The sequence below is a fragment of the Triticum dicoccoides genome, chromosome 2B, assembly GCF_002162155.2.
Source record: "Triticum dicoccoides isolate Atlit2015 ecotype Zavitan chromosome 2B, WEW_v2.0, whole genome shotgun sequence".
NCBI classification, from domain to species: Eukaryota; Viridiplantae; Streptophyta; class Magnoliopsida; order Poales; family Poaceae; genus Triticum; species Triticum dicoccoides.
The window spans coordinates 440,857,599-440,874,424 of record NC_041383.1 but is presented as its reverse complement, the minus strand read 5'-3'; positions in this window follow the sequence as shown (position 1 = coordinate 440,874,424).

The following is a 16,826-nucleotide window of genomic DNA, read 5'->3' as shown; positions in this document are numbered from 1 at the left end:
AGAGGTAAGTCCAGGTAAGGTTTCTCTCCTCTGTCTTTTATTTCTGTTTTGTTTTATTTAATTTATTTTGCCACTGTTTTGAATTTAAAATAATTCAAACAATGCCAAAAACTCCTCTGAATATTTTATATTGCTAGATGGACTCTTCCAAAAGCTTATAAAATATTTCAGGTTTATTTGAAATTATATTCTAATTATATGAATATAATTCAAATTCAAATAGCTAATGAATTAAATCCAAAGTCCCAAAAATAATTCCTTAAAAATGTTCAATATTTTGGTTGGGACCAGAACCCTTACCAAAATTATCAAACATTTAAGAAGAGCATTTTGGAGCAATGAATGAGATTTCTAGGGTTTTTGCCCTTCTTTTATTTAAGTTTTTGAGGCTTCCAAAATTCCTCAGTTCAAGTTTCGAAAATATAGACATGATGCACACATGAAGCTAGCCTAGAGCACTACCAGCAGCTAGGGATGTGACATCTCATGTCCCTCCCAGTATTAAGCTGAGGAGGAAAGGTATGGAGGGCTCCGGACTAACCTCGCCGCTGAACACGTTTCCTTCACGAGGGCTGCTCGCACGTCAAGGGGGAACCCTGAGCATCGCGACTCAGGGGCCTCACTAGTCACATAGGCCCTCGCCCCTTGGTGTCGTCCTGGAAATCCAGACGCCCCAACGGTGGTTGAGGAATGCGCGGGGTTGGGCCCTGCCGATGCAAAACACAAAGGCAAACAAGAAGGAAACCAAGCATGAGAAGGAAATCGCGGAGTCCTAACAGTTATTATATGCACCAAATGTTCTGAAAATTCAAACAAAGTCTTACACCTCCATGAGGCACGATAAATGTCGCACGGTAAAATCTTGGAGGAAGGGCCATCGCTGCTGCTAGCCCCAGTCACAGGGAGCTTGTCGTCAACATCGCTGCCGCCATCATCGCCGCCGCTGGCCTCCACCGCCGTAGGCTTGGTGTCGGGGACGCAGAAAAACTTGTTTAGCAACGCATCCACGTGACCCTTCACGGCCTCTTCAGCAGGGGACGGGACTCAGGAGCAACCAGACGGATCGCTGTGTCGAAGTTGAAGCCTAGATCCTAGAGGTAGAGCTTGCTGAAGACGCGCTTCGCAGCTGCAGTGAAGAGCAAGCGACACTCCTCATCCAAGATGAAGTCCACTTCAGCGACAGCAACCTCAAGCGCTTCGGCAAGCTTGGAGGAGAGCCCTGCAAAGCCGCCCTCAGGGGCCACCAGCGGCTCCTCAAATCCTCCACTGCAGATGGAATGTAACGCCTGATGAGACCTGAGCTTGAAAGAGGGGAAGGCGTCGCACTCCACGACCACTTTCTTCTTGGTGGCGACGAGGGTCTTCTTCCTGGCATCCAGCTGGCTGTCGCCTTGGAGACAAGATAGGCATGGGAGATCTGGTCTTCGGCCACCTCCTCCTTCAGCTTGGCCACGCGATCGCGTTCCGCGACCTGGTCAGCAGATACCTGGGTCAGTTCGGAGTCATGATCAGCGAGCTTCGCCTCACGGGCCTTGAGGTCCTCCTCCGACTGGGAAAGGACACCGCAAGATTGAACCCAAAGCTAAGCACTTCTCCCATTGCAAGAAAGATCAATCTAGTAGGCCAAACCAAGCTGATAATTCGAAGAGACTTGTAAAGATAACTTAATCACACATAAAAGAATTCAGAGGAGATTCAAATATTTCTCATAGATAAACTTGATCATAAACCAACAATTCATCGGATCTCAACAAACACACCACAAAAAGAGTTGCATCGAATAGATCTCCAGGAAGATCGAGGAGAACTTTGTATTGAGATTAAAAGAGAGAGAAGAAGCCATCTAGCTAATAACTATGGACCCTAAGGTCCGTGGTAAACTACTCCTAACTCATCGGAGAGGCCTTGGAGATGATGTAGAGGCCCTCCATGGTCGATTACCCCTCCGATGGAGCACCGGCGAAGTCTCCAAGATGGGATCTCGTGGATACAGAAGGTTGCGGCCGTGGAAATAGTTTTTCGCCGTGCTCCTGGATGTTTTCGGGGTACATGGGTATATATAGGAGGAATAAGTAGGTCGGTGGATGCTCGAGGGGCCCACGAGGGTGGGGGGCGCACCCACTTCCAGGGGGCACGCCGGGCACCCTCGTGGCCGCCTCCTCTATTGCTTGACGTCCACTCCAAGTCCCCTGGATCACGTTTGTTCCAAAAAGATCGCTTCCAAAGTTTTCATTCCGTTTGGACTCCGTTTGATATTCCTTTTCTTCGAAACACTGAAATAGGCCAAAAACAGCAATTCGGCCTGGGTCTCCGGTTAGTAGGTTAGTCCCAAAAATGATATAAAAGTGAAAAGTAAAGCCCATAAACATCCAAAACGGGTAATATAATAGCATGGACCAATCAAAAATTATAGATACATTGGAGACATATCAAGCATCCCAAAGCTTAATTCCTGCTCGTCCTCGAGTAGGTAAATGATAAAAATAGAATTTTTGATGTGGAATGCTACCTAGTATAATTCTCAATGTAATTTTATTTATTGTGTCATGAATGTTCAGATCCAAATGATTCAAAATAAAAGTTCATATTGACATAAGAAATAGTAATACTTCAAGCATACTAACTAAGCAATCATCTCTTCTCAAAATAACATGGCTAAAGAAAGTTCATCCCTACAAAATCATATAGTTTGGTCATGCTTCCATTTTCGTCACACAAGAATGCTCTCATCTTGCACACCCCCAATGACAATCCAAGCAATTGTTTCATACTTTAGTAATCTCAAACTTTTTTCAACTTCCACGCAATACATGAGCGTGAGCCATGGATATAGCACGATGGGTGGAATAGAATATGATGATGGAGGTTGTGTGGAGAAGACAAAAAGGAACAAAGTCTCACATTGACGAGGCTAATTAATGGGCTATGGAGATGCCCATCAATTGATGTCAACATGAGGAGTAGGGATTGCCATGCAATAGATGCACTAGAGCTATAAATGTATGAAAGCTCAACAAAAGAAACTAGTGGGTGTGCATCCAAATTGCTTGCTCACGAAGACCTAGGGCATTTTGAGGAAGCCCATCGTAGGAATATACAAGCCAAGTTCTATAATGAAAAATTCCCACTAGTATGTGAAAGTGATAACATAAAAGACTTTCTATATGAAGAACATGGTGCTACTTTGAAGCACAAGTGTGGAAAAGGATAGTAACATTGCCCCCCTTTTTATTTTCTTTTTCTTTTCTTTTCCTTATTTTGGGCCTTTTTTTCCTTTGGCCTTTCTCTTTTTTTATTTTTTTTCTTCGGCCTTTCTTTTTTTCTTTTTGGCCTTTTTTTTTATTTGGGGACAGTGCTCTAATAATTATGATCATCACACTTCTATTTATTTACAACTCAAGAATTACAACTCAAAACTAGAACAAGATATGACTCTATATGAATGCCTCCGACAATGTACTGGGATGGGCAATGAATCAAGATTGACATGTATGAAAAATTATGCATGGTGGCTTTGCCACAAATACGATGTCAACTACATGATCATGCAAGGCAATATGACAATGATGATGCGTGTATTGATGATGAACGGAACGGGGAAAGTTGCATGGCAATATATCTCGGAATGGCTATGGAAATGCCATAATAGGTAGGTATGGTGGCTGTTTTGAGGAAGATATAAGGAGGTTTATGTGTGATAGGGTGTATCGTATCGCGGGGTTTGGATGCACCGGCGAAGTTTGCACCAACTCTCAAGGTGAGAAAGGGCAATGCACGGTACCGAAGTGGCTAGCAATGATGGAAGGGTAAGAGTGCGTATAATCCATGGACTCAACATTAGTCATAAAGAACTCATATACTTATTGCAAAAATCTACAAGTCATCAAAAACCAAGAACCACGTGGATGCTCCTAGGGGGATAGATTGGTAGGAAAAGACCATCGCTCGTCCCCGACCGCCACTCATAAGGATGACAATCTAAGAAAACCTCATATTTTACACAACTTTTACCATACGTGCATGCTACGGGACTTGCCAACTTCAACACAAGAATTCTTTAAATTCATAATTACTCAACTAGAATGACTCTAATATCACCACCTCCATATCTCAAAACAATTATCAAGTATCAAATTGATCATAGCATCCAATTCACTTCCTATGATAGTTTTTATTATACCCAACTTGGATGCCCACTATTCTAGGACCAATTTTATAACCATAGCAAATACCATGCTGTTCTAAAATACTCTAAAAATAATATAAGTGAAGCATGAGAGGTTAACAATTTCTACAAAATTAAGCTACCGCCGTGCTCTAAAAGATATAAGTGAAGCACTAGAGCAAAAACTGTCTAGCTCAAAAGATATAAGTGAAGCACATAGAGTATTCTAATAAGTTCTAATCAAGTGGGCTTCGCCCAAAAGGTGTGTGCAGCAAGGATGATTGTGGTAAACTAAAAAGCAAAGACTAGTATCATACAAGATGCTCCAAGCAAAACACATATCATGTGACGAATAAAAATATAGCTCCAAGTAAAGTTACCGATAGATGAAGACGAAAGAGGGGATGCCTTCCGGGGCATCCCCAAGCTTAGGCTTTTTGTTATCCTTTAATATCTTGGGGTTCCATGGGCATCCCCAATCTTAGGCTCTTGCCACTCCTTATTCCATAGTCCATCAAATCTTTACCCAAAACTTGAAAACTTCACAACACAAAACTCAACAGGAAATCTTATAAGCTCCGTTAGTGTAAGAAAGAAAAACCACCACATAAGGTACTGCAATGAACTCATTCTTTATTTATATTGGTGTTAAACCCACTTTATTCCAACTTCTCTATGGTTCATACCCCCCGATACTTGCCATAGATGCATCAAAGTAAGAAAACAACACACAAAAAACAGAATCTGTCAAAAAACAAAACAGTCTGTAGCAATCTGTAACTCTCAAATACTTATGGAACTTTAAAAATCCTACACCAATAGGAAGTCCTAGGCAATTTGTCTATTGATCTACAGCAAAAAGAATCAATGCAAAATCACGTTTCTGTGAATTACTAAAATTATTTTCATGTGTGCAAAGTTTCTACTTTTCAGCAGAATCAAATTAACTATCACCATAGGTTATCCTATAGGTTCTACTTGGCACAAACACTAATTGAAACATGAAAACACATCTAAACAGTAGGTAGGTGAAATATTTATTACTAAACAGAAGCAAAAAGCAGACAACAAAAATAAAATTGGGTTGCCTCCCAACTAGCGCTATCGTTTAACGCCCCTAGCTAGGCATAAAAGCGAGGATAGATCTAAGTAGTGCCATCTTTGGCACTCAATTCCTCCATAGAGCACTTATAATCTTTAAGGGTCTCTCCCTTTTTAGCAATGATTAAGCTCCTAGGCAAGAATTCAAGAAATTCATTTTTAGCAAAAGTTTCCTTAATGATAGAGAGACAATTGGGGTGAACACTTATTGATTTGAGATCCACATTTCCCTTATTAGAAGATTCACCCTTATTTTTAGGAACAGTAGGAGGATTTGGAGTGTTTTTCATGGATGAAAAGGCCGACCCTAAGTTGGTAATAATATCCTCAAGTTTACCGATTCTCGTAGAATCTAGATCTATTCTTTCATTAACTATAGGTTCTTTCTCTTTTGAAAATTTTCAAAGTAACTCCAACCCTAGATCCATATTGGGTAATTTGGTTATGAATATTTTTATCTAAATTTTCAATTAACTCAACAGTGGCAACTTTATTTTCAATAATTTCAAGCCTTTGCATCACATGTTCTAGGGTCAAAATAGTCCCATTTACCAAGAGAGGAGGAGGACCAAACAAATCTAACATAACATTATAAGCATCAAAAGTATGGTTATCCAAAAAATTCCCTCCGGTAATGGTATCAAGAATGCATCTATTCCACGGAGTAATGCCTGCATAAAAATTGCAAAGAAGAACGGAAGTAGAAAGCTTCCTAGTAGATCTATTTTGAGCATTGCAAATTTTATGCCAAGCATCTTTTAGATTTTCTCCCTCCCTTTGCTTAAAATTAAGAATTTCATGTTCGGGAGAAATAACGAGGATAGGAGGACTAGCCATGATGACGAGCAAAAAAAAGACAAGCGAAAGAGAGAGGAGATTGGGAAAGAGAGGGCGAATAAAACGACAAGGGTGAAGTGGGGGAGAGGAAAATGAGAGGCAAATGGCAAATAATGTAATGCGAGGGAGATGAGTTTGTGATGGGTACTTGGTATGTCTTGACTTGAGAGAAGGCCTCCCTGCCAACGGCGCCAGAAATCCTTCTTGCTACGTCTTGAGCTTGCGTTTGTTTTCCTTGAACAGGAAAGGGTGATGCAGCAAAGTAGTGTAAGTATTTCCCTCAGTTTTTGAGAACCAAGGTATCAATCCAGTACGAGGCTCCTCAGAAGTCTCACGCACCTACACAAACAAATAAGAACCTCGCAACCAACGCAATAAAGGGGTTGTCAATCCCTTCCCGGCCACTTGCGAAAGTGAGATCTGATAGAGATAATATGATAAGATAAATATTTTTGGTATTTTTATGATATAGATTGGAAAATAAAAGATGCAAATAAAAGTAGATGATAAACTTATATGATAAAAGATAAACCCGGGGGTCATAGGTTTCACTAGTGGCTTCTTTCAAGATAGCATAAGTATTACGGTGGGTGAACAAATTACTATCGACCAATTGATAGAAAAGCGAATAATTATGAGATTATCTAGGCATGATCATGTACATAGGCGTCAAGTCCGTGACAAGTAGACCTACTCCTGCCTGCATCTACTACTATTACTCCACACATCGACCGCTATCCAACATGCATCTAGAGTATTAAGTTCATAAGAACAAAGTAACGCATTAAGAAAGATGACATGATGTAGAGGGATAAACTCATGCAATATGATATAAACCCCATCTTTTTATCCTCGATGGCAACAATACAATACGTGCCTTGCTGCTCCTGCTGTCACTGGGAAAGGACACCACAAGATTGAACCCAAAGCTAAGCACTTCTCCCATTGCAAGAAAGATCAATCTAGTAGGCCAAACCAAAATAATAATTCGAAGAGACTTGCAAAGATAACTTAATCACACATAAAAGAATTCAGAGGAGATTGAAATATTTCTCATAGATAAACTTGATCATAAACCCACAATTCATCGGATCTCGACAAATACACCACAGAAAGAGTTACATCGAATAGATCTCTAAGAAGATCGAGGAGAACTTTGTATTGAGATTCAAAGAGAGAGAATAAGCCATCTAGCTAATAACTATGGACCCGAAGGTCTATGGCAAACTACTCACAACTCATTGGAGAGGCCTTGGAGATGATGTAGAGGCCCTCCATGGTTGATTCCCCCTCCGGCGGAGCGCCGACGAAGGCTCCAAGATGGGATCTCACGGATACAGAAGGTTGCGGCGGTGGAATAGTTTTTCATGGTGCTCTTGGATGTTTTCGGGGTACATGGGTATATATAGGAGGAAGAAGTAGGTCGGTGGATGCTCGAGGGGCCCACGAGGGTGGGGGGCGCACCGGGCACCCTCGTGGCCGCCTCCTCTATTGCTTGACGTCCACTCCAAGTCCCCTGGATCACGTTTTTTCCAAAAAGATCGCTCCCGAAGGTTTCATTTCGTTTGGACTCTGTTTCATATTCCTTTTCTTTGAAACACTGAAATAGGCAAAAAACCAGCAATTCGGGCTGGGCCTCCGATTAGTAGGTTAGTCCTAAAAATGATATAAAAGTGTAAAGTAAAGCCCATAAACATCCAAAACGGGTAACATAATAGCATGGAACAATCAAAAATTATAGATACGTTCGAGACGTATCACTATGTCGGTCTGGAGCCACCCCGAAACAAGCCATAGGGGCTCCATTGCGAGGCACTTGTCGGTGTCTTGGAGGTCGGTCCGGATCCGGCCAAGCGTGGTGTAGGCCTCATCTAAGGCCCCATGCCTGATCAAGGGGCCGTAGTCCGCGAGCGCGAGGGCCTGGCAAGGAGGCGATACTAGCGCGTCGACCGATGCTATGGCCATGGAAGTGGTGGCATGGAGGGCTTAGGGTACCGGAGGCTCCAGGCTCCCCTGGGAGAGAAGAGGGCGGATGACTTCAGAACCTGCTAGCCTATGGGGGCTAGCTCCTCCTGAAGCTGCATCACCATGTCCTCGGGGACGGACTCCATCACAGGGGGGGGGGGGGCAAGGGGTCACCTCCTTCGCCAGCGCCGGGGTTGCCGCCGCCGCGACAAGGATTGTCACCTCCTGAACCCCAGCATCCTCGGCGTATGTCCCCCCAAGTGGCACCGGCGAGGCATGAGGAGCAGGCGGTGCACCCAAGCGCTTGGGTATGGAGCTGCCTGAGCGTCCAGGGACTGCACTAGGCTGGTGCGACGCGCTCTCACGCCCGCCGCGGCCACGGCCAAAGGCTGACAGTGCCCCCAGGACAGGGGGATCCTTCAGCACGGTGCTTGCCTTCTTCTTCATCATGTTGCTGCATCTGGTCATCAAGAAAGTGGGTGCTGTTAGCACAATTGCAATATATGCTTGACCCAAGGGCAAGGTAGGTTACTAACTCCTCAGAGTCGATCCACTTGCTATTTTTCTCCTTCTCAACAAAGGCCAGGACGCCCCCGCCCTTCTTCGGCATTGCATTGGTCGCGTCCATGGGGCGGGTGGGGTGCTCCTCGATAGGCCCTGACATGGTGCCACCTCCTGAGAAGGTGAGGATGTCGCTCTGAGGAGTCGCGGCCGGTATGACCGCGTCCGTCTCGGCAGCAGCCGCCCAGTCTTTCAGCTGCGGGTCGCACCGGGATGACGCAGATGTCTCAGCCGCCCCGCTGGCGCGTGGAGAACCCTTTGGAGGGGCCGCAGCCGTGCTCTTCTTCGGGGTCACCCGACCAGATGCCCATGTGGCCTAGGGGCGGGCCCTGACCTCTTGAGGACCCTGGTGGAGGCGGGGAATCTGTGGCCGGGGGCTCATCGGCGTCATCGTCGTCTTCAAGGTGGTGAAGGAGCTCACTCTGTGACAGGGGGGGGGGGACACCTCCTCCAGGTCATCGTCCTCGATCGCCTCCGAGTCCTCTTCGCCGCCGCTGCCGCCAAAGGACACCGGCATAGGGGAGTTGGGATGCTCGGACGACACGAGCCCCCTCTCATCGAAGGCAGACATGGCAGCGACCAGTTCCCCCTATTGTCACGATGGTACAACGGGGTGTAGGCCTTGGGGAGGTCCCCTGGATGACTATTGAGCAGGACGGCCAGGGCCTTGTCCAGCTCCTTACCCGTCAGGCTGGCGGGGCGCAGCCTGATGTCATCCGTCGCTCCCTGAAAATCCCTAATGGGCCTCATGTCTGACTAGGGAGGTGCCAGGCGCTGCGTCGAGAACTCCTTCATGAGCATTCCCCCCGTCAGCCGCTTGGCATCCATGTCCGAGGATATCCTCTTCAAGATTGGCTCCGCCCGGGGGCCAGAGAGCTTGGCATGGTCCACTTCTGAAGCCGCTCAGGCAGCTCTGTTGGCAGCTCCAGGCATGGGTTGAGACCCTTGGTGTCCAGGAAGACCCAAAAATTCCACAAGCCCTCCACCTTCTTACCGGCCTTTAAGAGCACATTCCCCTTGTGGACCGCGATGAAGGAAACGCAAGCGGAGCGCTGCGTCCGGTCGTGCAGCCGCAAGCTAAAGAAATGGTGGAGGAGCGCCACGGAGGGCCTCACACGCACAAAGGCCTCATAGTAGAAGGCGAAGATGGACAAGAGGAGGATGGAGTTGGATTGAAGATGGAGGGCCTGGATCATGTAGTGGCCGAGGACGACGTAGAAGAACTCAAGGAGGGGCGGCACGAGCCCCGAGAAGATGTTGTGGAGGAAGAAGGGGTAAACCGTCCGTGCAAAGGTACTCCGCTCAAGGGAGCCGTCCCAGATCATAGTCTCGCCCCACTCGTCCTTGTACACCGTCTGCGGGAGCATGGGGGCAAGATGCTCCTCCTCAGCGATGGAGGACGCGTCAAGTGCTGGCAAAGGAGAGGAGGAGCTCGCGGCTTGGACCACAGGCTTCGACTTCCTAGATGCCATTCACGGGGTCATCAGCGTTGGCGTAGGCGAAGGAAGGAGGCGGAGTTGCGATTGGATCTGGAGAAGCTTTTGGCTGGAGAAGGGGATCAGGAGCAAGGCGAGAGAGCAATGATGACTCTATGAACTGCGCTAGTCTTTTGTCAGCCTGGGCAGTTGTCGAGGCGATGTAGGGGAGTAGAGGCGCACGCGTCCCATCGAGCATCACACGTCAAGCCTGGCCCGCAGGCTATTGGGGCTCGCGGTGCTTCAGCCTACTCTCCTTGTCTTTGCCTCGAAGCTAGCCTGAGCACGCCTTGGGCCCGGGGGCTACTGTCGACATTCTGGGATCGGGGGTACCAAGATCTGTCTGCCTGCAACCCATGGCATGGCTCCCTCGACGGCCTGATATGGCCCAGCGGCAAGGTCTGTAAGATAATACCCTCGTGAGGTCCCCCGGCCTCGTCAGGAGAGCGACATCAAGACCCCCCAAGGGGAAGCTCTCCCAGACTGCCTCCCCAGGAGCTGAGATTTCTATGTAGGTACCCAACCTCCCGAGGCACTCGATAATGCAAGCCATGACGACCATGGCTAGGCGGGCGCCAGCAGGCGCAGAGGAGGACAGTTTCCTTTTCAGTGTTAAGCAAGCAAGTGCAGGCATGGGTTCCCAAGGAATTCCGCGAAGCTTTCCATTCTGGTGCAACGAGACCAAGACCACAAGCTCAGCAGGACGGATGTCACCGTCGATCCCATCTCCGCGTCACTACTAGAAGCTTTGCAAGCAATGACCACCTTTCGTCGATATTAGATGTACTTCTTGTTCCCTTTCAAACTGGTCATTGTGGGATCCTTTCCCGCCTAAGTTTTGAGGGAAGAGGAGCAAGGGCACAATAAATATAGACTAGCCACCACCGTAGACAAGGATCCAACCCATTCCATCCTCACCACTTGAGCCCTCCCAAGGACGCTCATACATTGTACTAGTTCATCCTCAGCCTCCTCTTGAGGCCAATCCACCACAAAGCAAGAGTAGGGTTTTACACCGCAAGGTGGACCGAACATGGGTAAACTGTTGTGTTTGTCTTCTTCCCTGCTTGAACGAACTCAACAAGGCTAGGCTGTGGGGTGGTGAGCTAGATACCTGAGCTTGTTGAGATCTTCGCACACGCCCTAGAGTTCGAACCTTCTTGGATATGCGGAGCCTTGAATCCGATAGGTTCTCCACAATATGATTTTTGTTCCATAATATTTGGTAGACCTTTCTTGAATACTGTTAAATCTAAGATTGATAAGCTAAAGAAACTGGCAATGTTAACTTTGGTGATATATCTCATGAGTTTGATTTCTCTAAGTTTCGTAGACAACCTCATGATAAAGAATTGCCTAGTAAAGATGAAATTATTGGTCTTGCTTCTATTGCCATACCTCCTACTGATCCCTTAGAACAATATTTGCTAGACCATTAAAATGGTATGCACTTGAATGAGAGAAATGAAATAGATAAGATGTTCTTTGATCAACCTCCTATTCTTAAACACAAATTGCCTGTTGAAACTCTAGGAGGTCCTCCTCCACCTAAAGGTGATCCTGTGTTTGAACTAAAACAATTGCCTAATACGCTAAAATATGCTTATCTTAAAAGAAGATATATCTTTTTATTATTAGTGCTAGCCTTTCAAAGTATGAAGAAAATAGACTATTTAAAACTCTGAAGAAGTACCGCGCTGCTAGTGGATATACTCTTGATGATCTTAAGGGCATTAGTCCCACTCTATGTCAGCACAAGATTTATATGGAACCTAATGCCAAACTAGTTGTTGATCATCAACGACGATTAAATGCTAAGATGGAAGAAGTCGTAAGAATTGGAATATCAAAGCTTCTGGAAGCAGGTATAATTTATCCTATAACTTATAGTATATGGGTAAGTCCCATTCGTTGTGTTCCTAAGAAAGTAGGCATTACTGTTGTTCCTAATGATAAAAATGAACTTATTCCACAAAGAATTGCGACTGGCTATAGGATGGTAATTGATTTTAAAAAACTAAATTAACCTACTAGAAAAGATCATTACCCCTAGCCTTTTATTGATCAAATGTTAGAAAGATTGTCTAAGCATACACACTTTTTCTTTCTTGATGGATATTCCAGTTTCTCTCAAACACCTATATCACAACCCGACCAAAAGAAAACCACTTATACTTGTACTTTTGGAACTTAAGGTTATAGACGTATGCCTTTTGGTTTATGCAATGCACTTTCTACCTTTCAAAGATGTATGACTGCTATATTCTCTCACTTTTGTGAAAAGATTGTTGAGCTTTTCATGGATGATTTCTCCATTTACGGACATTCTTTTGATGATTGCTTAACCAACCTTGATCAAGTTTTGCAGAGATGAAAACAAACTAATCTTGTTTTGAATTGGGAGAAGTGCCACTTTATGGTGAATGAAGGTATTGTCTTGTGGCATAAAATTTCTGAGCGTGGCATTGAAGTGGATAAAGCTAAAGTTGGTGCAATTGAGAAAATGCCATGTCCTAAGGATGCTAAAGGTATAAGAAGTTTCCTTGGTCATGTTGGTTTCTATAGGAGGTTTATTAATGACTTCTCTAAAATTTCTAGGCCTCTTACTAATCTATTGCAAAAGGATGTTCCATTTGTTTTTGATGCTGATTGTGTAGAACCCTTTGAAACACTTAAGAAAGCCTTAACTTCTTTACCTATTGTTCAACCACCTGAGTGGAATTTAGACTTTTAAATTATCTATGATGCTAGTGATTATGTTGTTGGTGCTGTTCTAGGGAAAAGAGTTGATAAGAAATTAAATGTTATACACTATGCTAGCAAAACTCTAGACAGTGCCCAAAGAATTATGCTACTACTGAGAAAGAATTTCTAGCAGTTGTGTTTGCTTGTGATAAATTCAGACCCTACATTGTTGATTCTAAAGTAATTGTTCACATTGATCATGCTGCTATTAAATACCTTATGGAAAATAACGATGGTAAACCTAGACTCATTAGGTGGGTTCTGCTGGACAAGAATTGGACTTGGATATTACTGATAGTAAGGGAGCTAAGAATCCTGTAGAAGATAACTTGTCTAGGTTGGAAAATATTCTTGAAGACCCACTACCTATTGATGATAGCTTTCCTGATTAAAAACTAGCTGTTAGAAATGCTTCCTGTAATACTCCTTGGCATGCAGACTATGCTAAGTATATTGTTGCTAAATTTGTACCACCTAGTTTACATACCAGCAAAAGAAAAAATTCTTGTTTGATTTAAGACATTACTTTTGGGATGAGCAACATATTTATAAAGAAGGGGTAGATGGTATTATTAGACATTGTATACCTGAGCATGAACAGGAACAAATCCTATGCAAGTGTCACTCCGAGGCTTACCTTGCGGGAGACAGAACTGCACACAAGGTGTTACAATCTGGTTTTTATTGGCCTACTATTTTCAAGGATTCTTGTAAATTTGTCTTGTCTTGTGATGAATGTCAAAGAATTGGCAATATTGGTAGACGTTAGGAAATGCCTATGAATTATTCACTTGTTATTAAACCATTTGATGTTTGGGAATTTGATTATATGGGACCTTTTCCTTCCTCCAATGGGTATACTCATGTTTTGGTTGTTGTTGATTATGTTACTAAGTGGGTAGAAGCTATTCAACTAGTAATGTTGATCATAACACTTCCATCAAAATGCTTAAAGAAGTTATTTTCCCGAGGTTTGGAGTCCCTAGATATCTAATGACTCATGGTGGTTCACATTTTATTCATGGCGCTTTCCGTAAATTGCTTGCCAAATATGATGTCAACCATAGAATTGCATCTCCCTATCACACTCAATCTAGCGGCAACATTGGACTGTGCAATGGAGAAATAATGTTAATTTTGCAAAAGACCTTCAGTAGGTCTCGAAAGAATTGATCTAAGAAACTAGACGATGCATTATGGGCTTATAGAACTGCTTATAAAATTCCTATGGGTATGTCTCCATATAAAATGGTTTATGGAAAAGCAAGTCATTTGCCTCTTGAGTTAGAACATAAAGCATATTCGGCAATTAAAGAACTCAATTATGATTCAAACAGGCCGGTGAAAAGAGGTTATTTGATATTAGCTCACTAGATGAATGGGGAACCCAAGCTTATGAAAATGCCAAATTGTTTAAAGAAAAAGTTAAAAGATGGCATGAAAAAATAATCCAAAAGTGGGAATTCATAGTGGGTTAGTATGTTCTATTTTACAATTCTCGTTTAGACTTTTTGCAGGAAAACTTCTCTCTAATTGGGAAGGACCATACATCATTGAGGAAGTTTTTCATTCTGGAGCTATTAAGATCAATAACGCTGAAGGCACTAATCTGAAGGTGGTCAATGAACAAAGAATTAAGCATTATATCTTTGGTATGCATATTAATGTTGAAACTAACATTATTCAAACCGTGACACCATAGGTATTCATAAAAGAGACCTTCCAGAACACTCAAGAACCCTAAAAAGGAAGAGGTACATGATATGGTACCGACTCAAAAAATTCCTTAAAAATATTTTCTGTCCTTTTTGGAATATTAGAAAAAATACAAAAATAAGAATCACAGTAGGGGACGACCCAGGTGCCCACTAGGCACCAGGGTGCACCTACCCCCTGCGCGCCCTGGTGGGTAATGGGCCCTTCGTAACCCTTCCCAACCGTGTTTTCTTCTGGATTACTTGTTTTGCAAGATAAAAATTCTTTATATATACTCCCGGACATTTTGACTGCCGCATCGTGCAGATATCCTCTTTTCTTGTTTCATGCTATTTTCCTGGCAGATCCGAAAGTATGTCATCTCGAGGCTCAGATGGGAGAGCTTGATATCACACTATCTTGTAGATCCAAAGATATATGGGGATATAGACCCCTATGGATGGTCCACGGAGGAGGAGCAAGATGACAACTTGAAGGAAATGGGAGACGCGAGCTCAGATGAAGATGATGTCCCTCTACCTCAACTAGGAGATATGCATGTGGATTTCAAGAAGTCGAGCCTCCCAAACTCAGCAAACAAATCTAAGATTCAATTTATCCCGTCCCATTTTCTACAGGAAAGCAATGAGGCATGATGTAAAAAAGGTATTGAAGCTTGATCAAGAAGTCGATGATTTGAGGGAGGAAAATTTAATCTTCAAACATAAGCTGGACAAGCTCACCACTTCATCACCACCACCACCAAAGAAGGAGACTTGAGTACATAGGTATTGGCACTGCCCTTGGCTTGTGCCAACACTACAAAAAAAAGACGCATCCGTGACATTTGTGCCGAACGAAATTTTTTCATCATGCTTATGACACTTCTATGACGATAATTGTGACAAAACCCGGTATCATCATAGATGTGTTGGCCTCCTACTTCTGTGACAAAAAATCATGACAGAAAATGGGCTTTTCGTCCTGGGCGGGCCGGAGACGCAACTGCATGACATTCTTTGGGCCATCCATGACGGAAAAAACCGTGGTAGAAGCGAGGGTGAGGAAAATATCGGGGAGTTCCCGGTTACGATGGGTGGTCGGGGCTGAGCGATGCCCGGAGGGATTGTGCGTTTCTCTCATACACGTACACGCATGGGTGCGAGGAGTTGGGCTCTAACTGAACCTGAGGGAGGCATTGGCCTACTGAACCCAAGCGATTGCACTGGCTACATGTTACTGAACCCGAGCGATCAATCGATCCCTGGCTGTTAACTGAACCCGATCAAGCGATTCCTTCGCTACTGCTGCTAACTGAAGTCGATCGACCTGCTGCCTCTTGATGAACAATGAGCATTGTTGGGGATTGGATGAACAATTCCCGGTGGGGGTTGGATGAACAGGACCCTGTTGGGGTAGAGGTCGTTGCCACTGGATGAACAGGACCCCGATCGAGCCGGTTGGGGGTGGATGAACAGGACCCCGTGGACGACTGGTTGAACAGTAGCCGGTGGAGGGCTGGTTGAATAGTAGCCCATGGAGGGGTGGTTGAACAGTAGACGATGGAGGCTGGATAAATAGGAGCCCATGGATGAACAATAGCTGGTGGAGGCAGGAGGGAGACGTCGTGGATGAACAGTCGCAGGTGGGGACTAGAGGAGGTCGACGGTGGATGAACAATAGCCCGTGGAGGCTAGAGCGAGGCAAGAGACAGTGGATGAACAGTAGCCCGTGGAGTCCCGTTTTGTGGTATGCCACACCCTTACCGATGAACAGGACCCCCGTTTCGACCGTAGGAGGTCGAAGAGAAGTCAGTTTCCTCCGTTTCGCAGTATGCCACACCCCTCCAGATCAACAGGACCCCGTTTCGACTGTAGGAGGTCGAAGAGAAGTCTGTTTCCTCCGCTTTGCAGTACGCCAGACCTCTCCCGGTGAACATGATCCCGTTTTGATCGTAGGTCGGTCAAACAGGAGGCCGTTTCCTCCGTTATGCGGTACGCCAGGCTTTGTTTCGGATGTTATGTCCAAGCCGATTGGCTCCCGATGAACACGACACATTCTGTTGCCTCCCGATGAACAAGACGATGCAGTTTCTCCGTTCCGACCCAGCCGGTTGGCTGCCGATGAACAGGACACCGCCGTTGCTCTCCACTGCCTCTCCATGTACACGAGCCAAGGCCGTACTTATGACTGAGTAGGCGTTCGAGACCCCGCCCGTATGTACGTACATGGCCATATTTACTTTCTTGACCCTGGATGTACGTACGTGTACATGATATTGA